Genomic DNA, 15,394 nt, shown 5'->3' with positions numbered 1-15,394 from the left:
TTTAGTCGGCCATCTTAGCCACCTCTCTTGTTAATTGTTTTCTGGTTGTTTTGTAGATCCTTTGTTCCTCTCTTGCTGTCTTTGTTTGTGATTAGGTGATTTTCTCTAGTGGTATGCTTTGATTTCTTGTCTTTTATTTATAAATTTTATTTTAATCTTCATACTAAATTTTTAAATAATTTATACACCACCTTTACAGTATTAGACTGTTCTGAATTTGACCTTGTGCTGACTTTTACCAGTGAGTTTTACACTTTCACATGTTTTAGTGTTGCTATTTAGCATTTTCTTAAAATTAAGCTTGAAGAATTCTCTTTAGCATTTGTTGAAAAACAGGTCTGGTGGTGATGATATCCTTCAGCTTTTGTTTGGGAAAGTATTTATTTCTCCTTTATTACTGAAGAACAGCTTTTCCAGAGAAAGTATTCTTGTTGGCAGGGTTTTTTCTTCATCATTTTGAATATATCATCTCACTCTCTCTTGTTCTGCAAGGTTTCTGCTATGAAATCCATTGTGGGTTACCTCCCTGTGCCAAAGTGAGCAGTAGCCAACACATCAGGGTGGGAGTCTTATTATAAAACCGAGGGTGATGAAGAAGCAGAAGAAGAAGAGGACCTTGAAGCGAGTGAATACTAGAAATATTCAGGAAGTGATAGTTTAATTTTTTTTGGTTGATGCCTCCAGGGCTATGTTTGAATCTCAGAGTGAAGGTGAATTGACTCCTTTTGACATGAGCATCCAGTGTATCCAAAGTGTGTACATGAATAAGATCATAAGCAGTGATCGAGATCTTTATGATACTGAGAAAGACAGAAATTCAGTGAATTTTAAAAATATTTACGTCTTACAGGAGTTGGAAAATCCAGGTGCAAAACAAATTCTAAAGCGTGACCAGTTTAAGGGGCAGCAGGGACAAAAATGTTTCGAAGACCTGATGGGCCATGGATCTGACTACTCATTCAGTGAAGTTCTGTGGGTCTGTGCCAAACTGTTTAGTGATATCCAGTTCAAGATGAGTCATAAGAAAATCATGCTGCTCACCAATGAAGACAACCCTCATGGCAGTAACAGTGTTAAGGCCTGCCGGGCCAGGACCAAAGCTGGTGATCTACGAGATATAGGCATCTTCCTTGACTTGATGCCCCTGAAGAAACCTGGGGGCTTTGACATATCCTTGTTCTACAGAGATATCATCAGCATGGCAAAGGATGAGGACCTCATCCTTTGAGGAATCCAGTTCACTTTGAGGAATCCAGCAAGCTAGAAGACCTGTTGCAGAAGGTTCGTGCCAAGGAGACCAGGAAATGAACACTCAGCAGGTTAAAGCTGAAGCTCAACAAAGACATAGTGATCTCTGTGGGCATTTACAATCTCGTCCAGAAGGCTCTCAAGCCTCCTTCAATAAAACTCTATCGGAAAACAAATGAACCAGTGAAAACCAAGTCCCAGAAATTTAATATTAATACCGGCAGTTTGCTTCTGCCTAGCGATACCAAGAGGTCTCAGATCTATGGGAGTCATCAGATTATACTGGAGAAAGAGGAAACAGAAGAGCTAAAATGGTTTGATGAACCAGCTTTGATGCTCATGGTTTTCAAGCCCTTGGTAATGCTGAAGGAGCACCATTACCTGAGGCCCTCCTTGTTCACGTACCCTGAGGAGTCGCCGGTGAATGGGAGTTCAACCCTGTTCAGTGCTCTGCTCATTAAGTGTCTGGAGAAGGTGGTCATAGCATTGTGCAGATACACACCCCGCAGGAACATCCCCCCTTATTTTGTGGCTTTGGTGTCACAGGAAGAGGAGTTGGATGACCAGAAAATTCAGGTGACTACTCCAGGTTTCCAGCTGGTCTTTTCACCCTTTGCTGATGATAAAAGGAAGGTGCCCTTTACTGAAAAAGTCATGGCAACTCCAGAGCAGGTGGACAACATGAAGGCTATCATTCAGAAGCTCTGCTTCACATACAGAAGTGACAGCTTTGAGAACCCCATGCTGCAGCAGCACTTCGGGAACCTGGAGCCTTTGATCTTGTATTTGATGGACCCTGAACAAGCAGTGGACCTTATATTACCCAAGGTTGAAGAAATGAATAAAAGACTGGGCTCCATGGTGAATGAGTTTAAGGAACTTGTCTACTCACCAGATTATAATCCTGAAGGGAAAATTACCAAGAGAAAACGCAATAATGAAGGTTCCAGAAGCAAAAGGCCCAAGTGGAGTATTCAGAAGAGGAGCTGAAGACCCACATCAGCAAGGGCACATTGGGAAAGTTCACTGTGCCCATGATGAAAGAGGCCTGCCTGGAGTACTGGCTGAAGAAGCAGGAGCTGCTAGAAGCCCTCACCAAGCACTTCCAGGACTGACCAGAGGCCGCGCCTCTGGCTGCCCTTCCACACTGTGGCCAGGCTGCCTGGCCTTGTTCTCAGCCAGTTAAAACATGTTTCTCCTGAGCTAGGAAGAGTCTGCCCAACAGAAGTCGAGGGACTTTACATTTATGAGGCTTTCTGTTGTCATGGTGATGGTGTAGCCCTCCCACTTTGCTGTTCCTTACTCTGTCGTCTGAATAAAGAGCCCCAACTTTGTACTATTAAAAAAATAAAATAAAATAAATGAAAACAACATTGCTAGCTTTACTGGAATTTCCTCATACATATGTTTCTTGTGCTGTTTCTAGAATCCTTTCTTTGATATTCGATAGTTTGATTCTGTTTTTTCTTGGTGTTTTCTTGTTTCGTTTGAATATAATTGGAAACTTGACCTTCTCATACCTGGATATTTACATCTTTCTACAGATTTGGAAAGTTTTCTACTATTACTTCTTTAAATACATTTTCTGGCCCATTGTCTCTCTCTTCTTTTTATTTTAGTCCTATAATCTGAACATTTGCTCTTGATGTTGTATTATAAGTCTCATAAGCTTTCCTCATTTGTTTTTATCCTTTTTTTCTCCTCTGATTATGTATCTTCAAATAACCTGTGTTCAGGTTCACAGATTTTTTCTTTTGCTTGAACAGTTCTGCTGTTGACACTCTATCACACTTTTCATTTTGTTCTTTTTATTTCTGGCTTCAGAATTTGTTTGATTTTTTAAATAATTTCAATCTCTCTGTTGAATTGTAATTTTGATCATTTATTGTTTTCCTGTTTTGTTGAATTGTTCCTCTGTATTTTCTTGAAGTTCACTGAGCTTCCTTAAAACATTTATTTTGATCTTGTTGTCAGGCAGTTTATACATCTTCATTTCATTAGGGTTGGTTATTGGCACTTTATTTTGTTCATTTGGTAATATAGTTTCCCTGACTTTTTCTGATCCCTGTGGTCCTGCACTGGTATCTGCACATTTAAAAAATTTGGAACGTTTTCAGTCTTTACAGATGGACATCATCTGGGAAAGTCATTCACCAATCAGTGCATCCAGAGATTCTGGGAAGGCTGTATGGTAGGGTCTGTAGATGGGCTGACTGTTGAAGTACTTGGACTGTCTGGGCTGATACCCGAGTCAGCAGGTGGGCAGTTATTGTGCCTGAATCCACAGGATTGGACCTGGAGCCTGAATTCTCTGGGTTGGTCCAGTTGATTGAGTCCATGGTGGGTGATCCTGGAGCCTGGGTCCATGAGGGCATGCCTGAAACCTGGGTTCAGTGAGATGGGTCTGAAGTTGGAGTTTACAGGGATAGGCCTTGGTCCTGGGCCCATAGGGGGCTTGTCTGTAACCTGGATCAACATGTGGTTGAGACTTCTGCCTGATTCTGAGGGAGCTGGCCTGAAGCCTGAGTCTACAGGGGCTGGTCTTTTGCTGGGGCAAGCCTCGAGCTTGAGTCCATGGCAGCAGGCCTGGGCCCTGGGTCCATGGGGTGGTCTGGAGCCTAGTTTTGCAGTGGTGGCCTGGAATCAATCTGTGGAGGCTGGCCTGGCACAAAGGTCTACTTGGAATGAGCCTGGATCCTGGATTCACTGGAGCCTGGGACCACTAGGACTAGCTGAGGGTCTGGGGCCTGCCTGGTGCTTGGGAAGTCATGGGGCCTGGGTTTGTGGGGGCTTGTCTGGATCCTGGCATCATTGGTGGTGATCCAGTTCCCAGAATCATGAGGACTGGCCTGGATCCTGAAGCTGTGGAGACTGGCCTGGGACCTTGTTATGTGAGATCTGGCCTGGAGGCTGTGTGTAGTTGCTGGCCTAGAACCTCAGCCCACAGGGAGAGTGCTAGAACCTGGACCTATGGGGACTACCCTAGAGACTTGGTATGGCTGTGGTGGCCTGGAGGTTAGATCTGCAAGGGCTGACCTGGATCCTTGGGATGCTGGGGCCAAACTGGAACCTGAGTCCACAGGGGTGATTTTGGAGCTTGGTTTTTGAAGGCTGGCCTAGCACTGCAATTTATTGGAATGAGCTTGCACCTTGGGTCGGCTGAAGCATGGGGACACAGGAGATGGCCTGAAGAGTGGTGTTGCAGGGACTGGCTTGGCTCTAGGCAAGCCTAGAGCCTCTGTCTGCAGGTGTTGGCCTGATGTCTGAGGTCAGGGCTGCTTACGTGGTGCTGGGGTGGGTCTGAAGCTCAAAGCTGTGTATTCCAACCTGACTCTGGGCTGGTCTGGAGCCTGTGGCTGCAGGGGCTAGCCTGGTTCTGGGTGGGCCTAGAGCCTGTATACAAAGGAACTGACCCGGAGGCTAAATTCACAGGTGTCAGCCTGATATCTAGGGCTGTGGGGGCCTTCCATGATGCTGGGATAGATATAAACTCTGAAATCACAGGGGCTGGCTGAGTGCTGGGGCTGGTCTGAAGCCGGGGGCTGCTAAGGTTGGCCTGGTAGTGGGGCAGGCCTAGAAGTTCCGCTCATGGATACTGGACTAGAGTCTGGGGCCATGAGGTCCTGGCACTGGGTTTTACTGTGGTGAGTCTTGTGTTAGAATCTGAGGCAAAGTCCAATGCTCACTTCCTTCTTTCAAGAGGAGGGTGTCTCTAGCCATGATGTGCTGCCTGGGGTTGGGGAAGAGGTTATAATGATAATGAAAACTGTTGTTCCTATTATCTTGAATATGTTTTTCTTATTTCTTTGCTGTTCCCAGATGCTGTAATCTCTCACCTGGTTTCCTTAGCTCTTCGGAAGTTATTTTTGCATATGTATGGTTGCTTACACTGATGGTTTTGTGGGGAGACAAGAGATCGAATGTCCTTTTCGGCCATCTTGCCAACATCTGCTTCCAGATTCATTTCTAAACTTTAGAATTAACAAATGCAATATTCTTTTTTTCTCAGAGTCAAGGAATGAATCATAAAAGACTATTTACACCGTCTCTCTTGTGCATGCTCTCATTCTTCACTCTGCTTGACTCCCTGGCTAAAGTGGAAGATATTATAATCCCATCTTTTTGCTTGATGTGTGCTCTATTTTCACATCTGATGTTGGTTGATGTAATTGGAGAAGAAGAGCTGTGTGATGATTTAAAGTGTTGATGACTTGATTGAACCATTCTTAAGTAAGGAAAAAAAAAAAAGAGAAAAACAGACACAGGGCACTCCTGAAGAAAATAATCATTATAAAGGCTTGCAAATTTGGGAATTTTAGTTTTGTGGTTCAACTCACAAGTTTGGCCATCTCACCCTCAAGAATGAGAGCTAACATCTCTTAACCACCCACAAGTTAATGCTGAGAATTCTCTCATGTAATTCCTGAATAGCTTTCAAATCTGTTGGGTTTTGAAAGGTATAATTAAAACTTATTATTCTCCTTTTCTTTGTCTACCAGCTGTCAGAAGAAAGAAAACAAGATTTTTTTTTATTTAACCAGTGAAAGTATTTGCTAGATTTAAAGAGAGTTTTTTCCTTTATATATTAAGAAAAATGTTCATAGCTCTTTAAATAAAGGGATGATTGATTTACAGCTAGATAAAATTTTAAACGTTTAAGCTGAGAAAAGTCAATGAGAAGATTTTCAATGATATCATTTTCTAAAAATGGCTTTTTATGAATTAGCAAAGCTTGAAATTGGGGTGAAAACCTGTGAGGTAGTTCTCACCCCTTTGCCATCAGGCCTAATATATACCTATGTTAGCATATCATTATTACCACTTCATGTCCTTTTTATTTCTCCACATTGTAAAACTCTTCTTTTGGAATTTTTGATTCTTTTTCCCACTGATTGTGAGAAGTTAGAGGTTTTGAAATGATTCAGTCTTACTGATTGATATTTTATTTTTAAATTTCTCCTACCAAAATGACAGGTTTAGTTTCCCTTTAGAAAATGACTGTCTTATAAACATTATACATTTAAAATGTTGCTTAATTAACCAACATTTATTGAGTATCAGATAATTTTAAAAGTTTCTTACTTGGGCGGGGATGGGTCATGGATAACCTCTGCTAGGGCAATGCAGAAGGGAAATGTGGGATCGGAGACCCCAAACAGAGTCCCTACTGGGGCACTACCTAGTGGAGCTGTGAGAAGAGGCCACCATCCTCCAGATGCTAGAATGACAGATCCGCCAACAGCTTGCACTGTACACCTGGAAATGTCGCATACAATGTCAACCCATGAAAGCAGCCAGGAGGGAGGTTGTACCCAACGATGCCACAGGTGTGGAACTGCCCAAAACCATGGGAACCCACCTCTTGCATCAGTGTGACCTGGATGTGAGACATGGAGTCAAAAGAGATCATTTTGGAGCTTTAAGATTTGACTGCCCCACTGGATTTTGGACTTGCGTGGGGCCTGTAACCCCTTTGTTTTGACCAATTTCTCCAATTTGGAATGGCTGTATTTACCCAATGCCTGTACCACGTTGTATTTAGGAAGTAACTAACTTGCTTTTGATTTTGCAGGCTCATAGGCAGAAGGGAATTGCCTTGTGTCAGAGGAAACTTTGGACTGTGAACTTTTGAGTTAATGCTGAAATAAGAATTTGGGGGACTGTTGGGAAGACATGATTGTTTTGAAATGTGAAGGCATGAGATTTGGCAGGGGAGCAGGGGCGAAATGATATGGTTTGGTTGTGTCCTCAACCAAATCTCATGTTTAATTTCCATGTGTTGTGGGAGGAACACCATGGGAGGTAACTCAATCACAGGAGCAGGTCTTTCCCATGCTGTTCTTGTGAGAGTGAACATGTCTCACAAGATCTGATGGTTTTAAAAAGGGGAGTTTCCCTGCACAAGTTCTCTTCTCATGTCTGCCACCATGTGAGACATGCCTTTCACCTTCTGCCATGATTGTGAGGACTCCCCAGCCATGTGGAACTGTAAGTAAGTCCATAAACCACTTTCTTTTGTAAATTTCCTGGTCTCAGATATGTCTTTATCAGCAGCACGAAAACAGACTGATACAGGTTTGATGCCCACCAATGCCATATATTAATGCTTGCTCTAATATTTACTCTTCTTATTACCCTACCTTTTCCCCTTTTCCCCTTGCCCTTGCTATCCTGAAGTTGTATATTCCAATACTATTAGTAGCATAGAACTCTTGCCTCAGACTTTACTTTCTGGGAACCCAGGCTACGAAAGGGTATTCAAACAAAAAACAATCAGACCTAATTTTTCTAAAAGTGCAGCAATCTTACACAGACTTCTAATTTTCCTGTAAATTAGATGAACATCTGTGGTGGTAATCAAGGTTGTTCATAACTATTCCAGACCTTATCATTCTCAGCACATTGGTAGGATTGCACTTTTCAGTCCCCTTGAAGTTAAGCATGGCCATGTGACTGTTTGTAGCTAATGAAATGTGAGCAGAACCAACATGTATCTTTTCAAGGCAAACACTTTAATAGCCAGTACGTAATCATCTTCACATTTCCTTCCCTCTGTTACACTGATGAAACAGAGTCTCTGTCGGGGTGGGTTCCTGAATGACTCCAAAAAGCAGAGCCTCCTTCTGACCTGTGTTGTACACGAAGCATGAGCAAAAAATAAAACCTTTATTGTCTGTCTTAGGCCACAGAGCTTTGAGGTTTATTATTCCCCTCACTGTTCTTGTTTACTGATATAGTATCTTCCTTTCCCAAACTAGAGGAGACCATACATCAGATACAGAAATTTGATACCTTATTTTCTATGGCTCTATCTGTTTAAAAACACTGCTATTGTGATTCATGGTGAATTCTTTTCACCAGCTTTGGAAATTACTAGAATAAGCTACTCAAACCATTTCCGTGGATGTCTCAAACAAAGAATACTGGAATATTGCTGGCATCAATGAATATTTTCTCAATCACTCTGAAATAGGCTTCTAAATTACTCTGTATTCCTCGACAAATTATTGACATTAAAGCCTCCATTAAAAGTAAAACCCAAAATTAGATTGTTTTGGGGCATGTCTTGATTTTCAATGCAAGAAAACTTACATGATAAAAGCACATGTAATAAAAAACAATTTCTTCAGGAGAAGAAACTGTCAGGTAGATCTCATGATTGCATTCAGATGAGTGAAAGTCATTTATACTGACAATGAAATGAATAAAAAGCTGCCTTCAGTGGGGGAATTGGTCCCAATTAAAGTCTTATAGAAGGCTCAAAAAATTTGCAGTAAGATTTAATATCTTAATTGAGCAAAACACTTGTCTTACCTCATATTCATTGGTGCTGGTATTTATTTTTGACCCACATATAATTAATCAGATTAAGACGTTTTCTCTTTTGGCTTCCTCTGTCCTCCTTTGTCACCACTATTTAGCCTCCAAGTAGTTCAAAAGTACCCTACCACCTTCTTAAAGTAACAACAAACACTTTCATAGTACTTACTATGTTCCAGACAGTATTTTAACCACACTTGAATACTCACAATAACCCTGTGAATTAGATATTAATATTATCTCCATCCCTATTTTATAGTCATAGAAACTGAGGCTCAGAAATTTTGAGTCTCTGGTATAAAGTAGTCACATAGTTACTGTTTTAGTCCATTTAGTATTGCTTTCAAGGATTACCTGAGGCTGGGTAATTTATAAAGAAAATAGCTTTATTTGGCTCATGTTGTGTAGGCTGTACAAGAAGCATGGTGCCAGCATCTGCTTGGCTTCTGTTGAGGGACTCAGGCTGCTTCTACTCATGGCAGAAGACAAAGTGGGGTCAGCTGTGCAGAGATCACACGGTGAGATAGGGAGCAAGAGAAAGAGAGTGGAGGTGCCAGGCTCTTCTTAACAACCAGCTCTCATGGGAACTAACAGAGCAAGAACTCGCTCATTACTTTGAGGAAGATGTCAAGCCATTCATGAGGAATCCACCTACATGACCCAAACAGCTCCAATTAGGCCTCATTTCCATCAATGAGGATTAAATTTCAATGCGAGATATCGGGGGGTGGATGAATATACAAACTATAGCATTTATTAAGTGAATAAGCCAGATCTGAAACTCAGACAATGTGTTCTGTAACCATACTTATCATCCTCTAAGGGTTTTAATGTAAAAGCCAGAAGTAGCACAGCATGTTATCAAAGTGAGAAATCAATTTATTCCTGGGAATGCAAACTACAAGCCTTAATGGCCACGCATATAGTGTGCCTGTGGAAAGTCTGGTAGAGGTAGTAGGGACCAATGAGATCTGTGGTGAACGCTAGACTAAATGTCCTGCCTAAGTTTAGTCAAAAGAAATGTAATTTTTAACCTCAGCTTTGTCTTCCAAATTCCATCTAATGAATGCCCATATTGTTGTCCTCAAGTGTACTCAGTCTACTTAGACAGGAGAATCAAAGGCCGCAATTCTGCAATCTTCTGGTTCTATTTCTTTAGGGTGACCTAATGATAGAAACTAGAGTTAGAATCTGTCAATAGTAGTTTACCACAGAATAAATTTTAAACCCATCTGGTCAGTGTGTTTGTGTGTGCATGTGCACATGCATGCACGATTTTACAGATCAGAAGCAAGTTATTTTTCCTTTGTATCTGTATATGTGTGTTTCTCATTGTTCTTGCCTCTAATGAAAGTTAACAATTGGAGTTACAGTAATTGCATTTTTTATAGTTGAATGGAATTTTAATTAATGATTCTTAGTCACTCACAGGTGGCTGCTAGAACATTGATTAGCATTTTTTGTCTTTCCCTTTTGTCTCTCTGTAAAGTTTTCTCCAATTCATTTGGGAAACAGGACCATACATTATTCATTCTTAAGTGTACTAATTTGATCAACCTTTTTAGGTAATCCTGGGTCAATTGAAATTTGACTTATGGGGCAACTGCTTATAGAAAGTCACACAAAGGTTATCTGCATTGCAATTTTCCCCATTGTTATGTCAATGGGCCAAAACCCCACTGGAAAAGGTCAATCCCTAGAGGTGAGGAGGATGATAAGTACCTGTGCTCATTTATTCCAAAATATAGTGCCAATCCATGTAGCTTAGGAACTGGACAGGCTTATTTCTCATAGGTCAAAACATGTCATCACTTAGTAATAGCTTTTGGTTGCTACTGATCTGGCTTGGACTTGAACAAATGACTCAGTTTAATGATTCTCTCTCATATCATCTATTTGTGTGTCTTTTGCCTTCTATAGAAAAACAACTCAGCACACTTCCGTTCAATTTTATGTTGTATTTATTTACTAACATACTCCTTATATAAAAATCTCCCGAGTAAGAGTTGCTGAACATTTTTTATATTGCATTTTGAATAAGAGGCCTTTTCTGTTTTGTTTTGTTTTGTTTTGTTTTGTTTTGCTCAAGTCATTCAATAGTTTAACACAGCCTGGAAAACACAACTAAGATTGGTTTTTATTTTTGGTTTTGTTTTCAGACAGGATCTCACTCTGTCACCCAGGCTGGAGTGCAGTGGTGCAATCGTATCTCACTGCAATCTTGACCTCCTAGGCTCAAACAATCCTCCTACCTCAGCCTCCCAAGTAGCTAGGACTACAGTAGCACATCATCATGTCTGGCTAATTTTTAAAAATTTTTTGTAGAGATAGATAGGGTCTCACTATGTTGTCCAGGCTTGTCTTGAACTCCTGGCCTTATGTGATCGATCCTCCCCCTCAGCCTCCCAAAGTGCTGAAAGTACAGGTGTGAGCTACTGTGCCCAGCCTAGAGCTGATTTTAATTGTGACACCCTATGTTTCATAACAAAAGCTAATCCTGTAACAAATAGATTAGAAAACACTAAAAATATTTTGTATGAATGTTTTCTCCTTGGAGCACCTCAAGGCATGAATGTAAATCTTGCAGAATAACAGCAATTTCTGCCAAAACAGTGCATCGGTTCTTGACATGTCTTCCCTCACAGGGGTGTGGTGTGTTATGGACTGTCAAATGCAATTATCCAGAACAATGTAATCATTGGCAGTTGGATTATTTGATACTTTCTGGAGCAAATTTTATTTTTTCTTACCATTTGAACCCTAGTTTACAGATCCTAGGGAGCCAATAGTATAAACCTATCAATCATCCATGGAGACAAACAAGAAACTTCTACTTTCAGATTAGTTTTTACTATAATTCAATTGTTACCTTAGGTAATTTTCTTTTTTTTTTTTTTTTTTTTGAGGCGGAGTCTCGCTGTGTCGCCCAGGCTGGAGTGCAGTGGCGAGATCTCGGCTCACTGCAAGCTCCGCCTCCTGGGTTCACGCCATTCTCCTGCCTCAGCCTCCCGAGTAGCTGGGACTACAGGCGCCCGCCACCACGCCCGGCTAATTTTTAGTATTTTTAGTAGAGACGGGGTTTCACCATGTTAGCCAGGATGGTCTCGATCTCCTGACCTCGTGATCCACCCGCCTCGGCCTCCCAAAGTGCTGGGATTACAGGCGTGAGCCACCGCGCCCGGCCGGTAATTTTCAACTTATTATTTAATTTTAGTTAAAAAATACTGAGTTCAATACACCTATTCATAGATTTTGTTTTCTGTTATCTCAAGGACAATTAAGAAGTGTTAGCAAGAATAGGAAATCATGAAAATCACTTGTACAGATGAAGTAACTGTGATAAACAAAAGTCTCAGACACTCTCCAGCATCACTTGGTAACTGAGTGACACCATGAAAGCTAGCTGAGTTCCAACTTCTCAGTTTCTAGCACTATCCCCTGTCTACTTACTCCCTCTGTTACAACTACTATATTTCAACAATATTTTGAGTACCTGGATAATGAAAGATTTCTTTAATGATTAAATTTAGTTTTCTAATGGCCATGGCTTCCTTTTTAAAGGACTAAAGCAATAATTAGAATAAGAATCAGCTGTTCAAGAAGACTTGCAAATATATTAAAGAACTGTTCCACTGTAAGTGACTTTAAGAACAAAAATTGACACACCAATGTAAGAGGGATATGAAAAAATGAAGAAGATTAGGAGAATACAAATCGAAATATGAATGTGTTTGAAAAAGTAAACATGAAAAAACATTAAAGGAGTTGGAATTATTTAATCAGAGATTCAAAAGTTATGAGATATGGTTTATGAAGTTTTCAAGAACAAAATGGTTCATTTTAAAAATGATGATCATACAATGAGCTTTGTTTTCCTGAATACTTGAAAGACAGGGAAATTTAGAATTAAGGGAGAAAATTACTAGATTATATTAATAAGATTTACTGACATCCCATAGTGTGGTACGCAGAGTTCTAAGATAGCTCCCCCAATTTTTTCCCTCTGGTGTTTGTGCACTGTGTAATTTCCTCCCCTTGAGTGTACGTGAAACCTGTGAATAAGTGTATGTGAAACCTGTGATAAGACAGAATTTTCTTTATTATGTTACATTACATGGCAAAAGGGATTTTGCATAAGTAATTAAGGTCTCAATTTAGTTGACCTTATGATATAAAAATGATTCAAATGAGCTTGACTTCAGCATATGAGCCCTTTAAATCTGGGCTTAGGAGTCAGACTGAGGAAGTCAGAGGTTTGAAGCATGAAAAATATTTGGTGCACTGTTGATGGCTTGAAGAAGGAAGAAGGGGCCAGTGGCAAGGAATGTGGGTGACCTCTAGGAGCTGAAAGTGGCCCTGATTGATAGCCAATAAGGAAACAAAGATCTTAATCCTACACACACAAGGAACAAAACTGCCAATAAGAAGAATGAGATTGGTAGAAGAGTTTTCCTCACGGTCTCCAAATAAGAACTCAGCCTGGTCAACACATTGATTTCAGCCTGTGGTATCCTGAACCAAGCACCTGATCATATCCTGTTGGATTTTTGATCTATAGAAACTGTGAAATAATAAGTTAATGCTGTTTTAAGTTGCGAATTTTGTGAGAATCTATTATGCAGAAATAGAAAATGAATACACAGAGTATGTAGCGGTGAAATAACTTAGAATACACATAAAAAAGCATACCATATAATCTACTTGGAGTGAAAAAAGGCAAACATCTACCAAATTAGTTGAAATAAAATGGCAACAATTGTTTTACTATGGGAAATCATAGCATTTCCCTTTGGTGACATTTATGAGGTGGATGAATAGACATCCATCTGTTTGCATCAGTTGGGGCAAAGCTTGTCTGAGAGTTAGAGCTGGAATTAGGACCTTTCAACAATATCACTCTAAAAATTAGTTTGCAGAATTTATATTGACCACAAATAAAATCTCTAGGATTATATTTTTCTTCCTGAGTAAAATTTGTCTCTGCTAGTTCTCCATTTGACCTTCAGATTCATTCTTCACTCATCTCTGTCACACTCTGTGCCTTGGGAGGCTGACCCCAAGTAACTGTCCTTTCAGATCACTTACTCTCCAGTTTCTATAGGCTTCAGTCAATGGGGGTCAACAAGAGACTGGAAAATGGAGGTAGGGTGAAGCTGAGGCAGGGAGGGAGAAGGGAAGAAATGCCTCTACTTCACTTTACTTTCACCTTCCAACCCCTTGTAATTGAAATTATTTTCCTCTGACCTAAGAGTGCTACTAATGTCCCACCATTATTAGAGTTGGAGTGCCCCAGCATTTGTTGTTTGTTCCCTTAATCCTGCCCACACCCTTATAAGTAATACCCTCATTAAAGTATGTTTATTTAAACCATCTGAATGAATTCTGTCACTACCAGAATGCTGAATGGAACACCATCCAGGCCAGTTATCAGCTGACTGATTTTTGTCTTTTCAAAAATTGTACTTGGCTGTTCTTTGAAGGCTGATAAGTTAAAATACATCAAGATGCTGAGTTTTGGTTTTCAGTGCTGCATCATCAGGCGGCAGCAGCAAAGACGGTTGGAGATTGATGTTTCTAGATTTGAGTTGGCAAGGCTACTCTTCAAAAAGACTGCTTAATTATTTTTGAAACTATAAGCTGGGAATGCCTATTCCCAGCTCTGACTTTTTTTTTCTATGTAGAAAGTTTTACTAGTCCTATCATTCCTGACTTTTCTTTTCCTCTAACTCATTCCTCTGCTGGACACATTTAATTGATAAATTTGAAACCAATAAATTGAGCAAGGTTTATTCAGCTTCTGCTTTTCCCTAGGCAGTTGGCCTTCCTGCAAAGTGGATGCATTCTTATCTGCTCCCACGTGGGGACACTTCTCCCAGTCCTCTTCTGATAAGATTGGGTGGGAAGGGCAAAGTAATTTTGAAGTTAAACACTAAGAAGCTGTTTAATTTTTAAACTAAGCTATATTTTATAAAATAGCTTTTACAGGAAATTAAGGTGCTGAAGAAGTATGCTATTTATTTGGACTACTCATGAACCCCAGTAGTTCCTTTGCCTGATCACTGGCACCAGATAAAGCTTCCTAGCCCAAATGGTCTTCTATATTTTTTTTTTCCTTTAAGTCCCCTTCAAAATGATCAGATATGTCTATTTTACGAGCTATATGTGTAGATAATAGCAAGAGAGGACTTCTTACATGCTTTTAAAACAATGATTTTTCTATAAAGTAGGTCTTTTATAAATAACAAAGATGTGAAATTTAGTTAATAAATCTAAAGCAATGACCCATTAAATCGAGGAGTAAAGAAATACAAAGATAATTATGTAGCTTTCATTCTAAATTATAAAAAGCACATTTTAAACAAATCACAATTAGGTTTTCAAATGACAATAAGCAGCAATTTCACAACAGGAAGTTAGAGGCCTGGCAGGTAGCAGAAAAAATGGAGAAAACGTACTGAGGAAGGGGATCCTTCTTTATTACAATTTTCACAGCTACTGGCCTGGTAATTACTTTAATTTATTTAGGATTTAATTTTGGAGAAACTTCTGTGACAGGTATGTTATCTTTATTTTTACATTTTAAATACTGGGAATAATTTTCTTGCTTACTTCCAACAATCCCGTCTTTTATAATAATCAGATTTTATGGAGTCATCACTTGCTTCTTGTAGGCTTGTGACATTTTCCTGCCCTTTTATAGACGTTCTGATTTTTGACACTCTGAACACTTTTGACCTAGTTAGTTATAACTTTCTCTGGTGCCTCATTTTCTGCAATGTTCCCTTTAAACTTTTGACCCTGTTTGGGGATGGTAGTGCTTATATTA

The 15,394-nt window shown here is 40.0% G+C and overlaps 1 pseudogene; it reads left to right on the top strand.

Annotated features, from left to right (window-relative positions):
- The first annotated feature begins 589 nt into the window (after positions 1-589).
- Positions 590-2,363, top strand: LOC101124252 (X-ray repair cross-complementing protein 6-like; annotated as a pseudogene).
- The last annotated feature ends 13,031 nt before the right edge of the window (positions 2,364-15,394 follow it).

Source organism: Gorilla gorilla, chromosome X (assembly GCF_029281585.2).
Source record: "Gorilla gorilla gorilla isolate KB3781 chromosome X, NHGRI_mGorGor1-v2.1_pri, whole genome shotgun sequence".
Taxonomy (NCBI): domain Eukaryota; kingdom Metazoa; phylum Chordata; class Mammalia; order Primates; family Hominidae; genus Gorilla; species Gorilla gorilla.
Note: the sequence above shows the minus strand (reverse complement) of the source record. Positions and strands in the feature narration are given on the sequence as shown.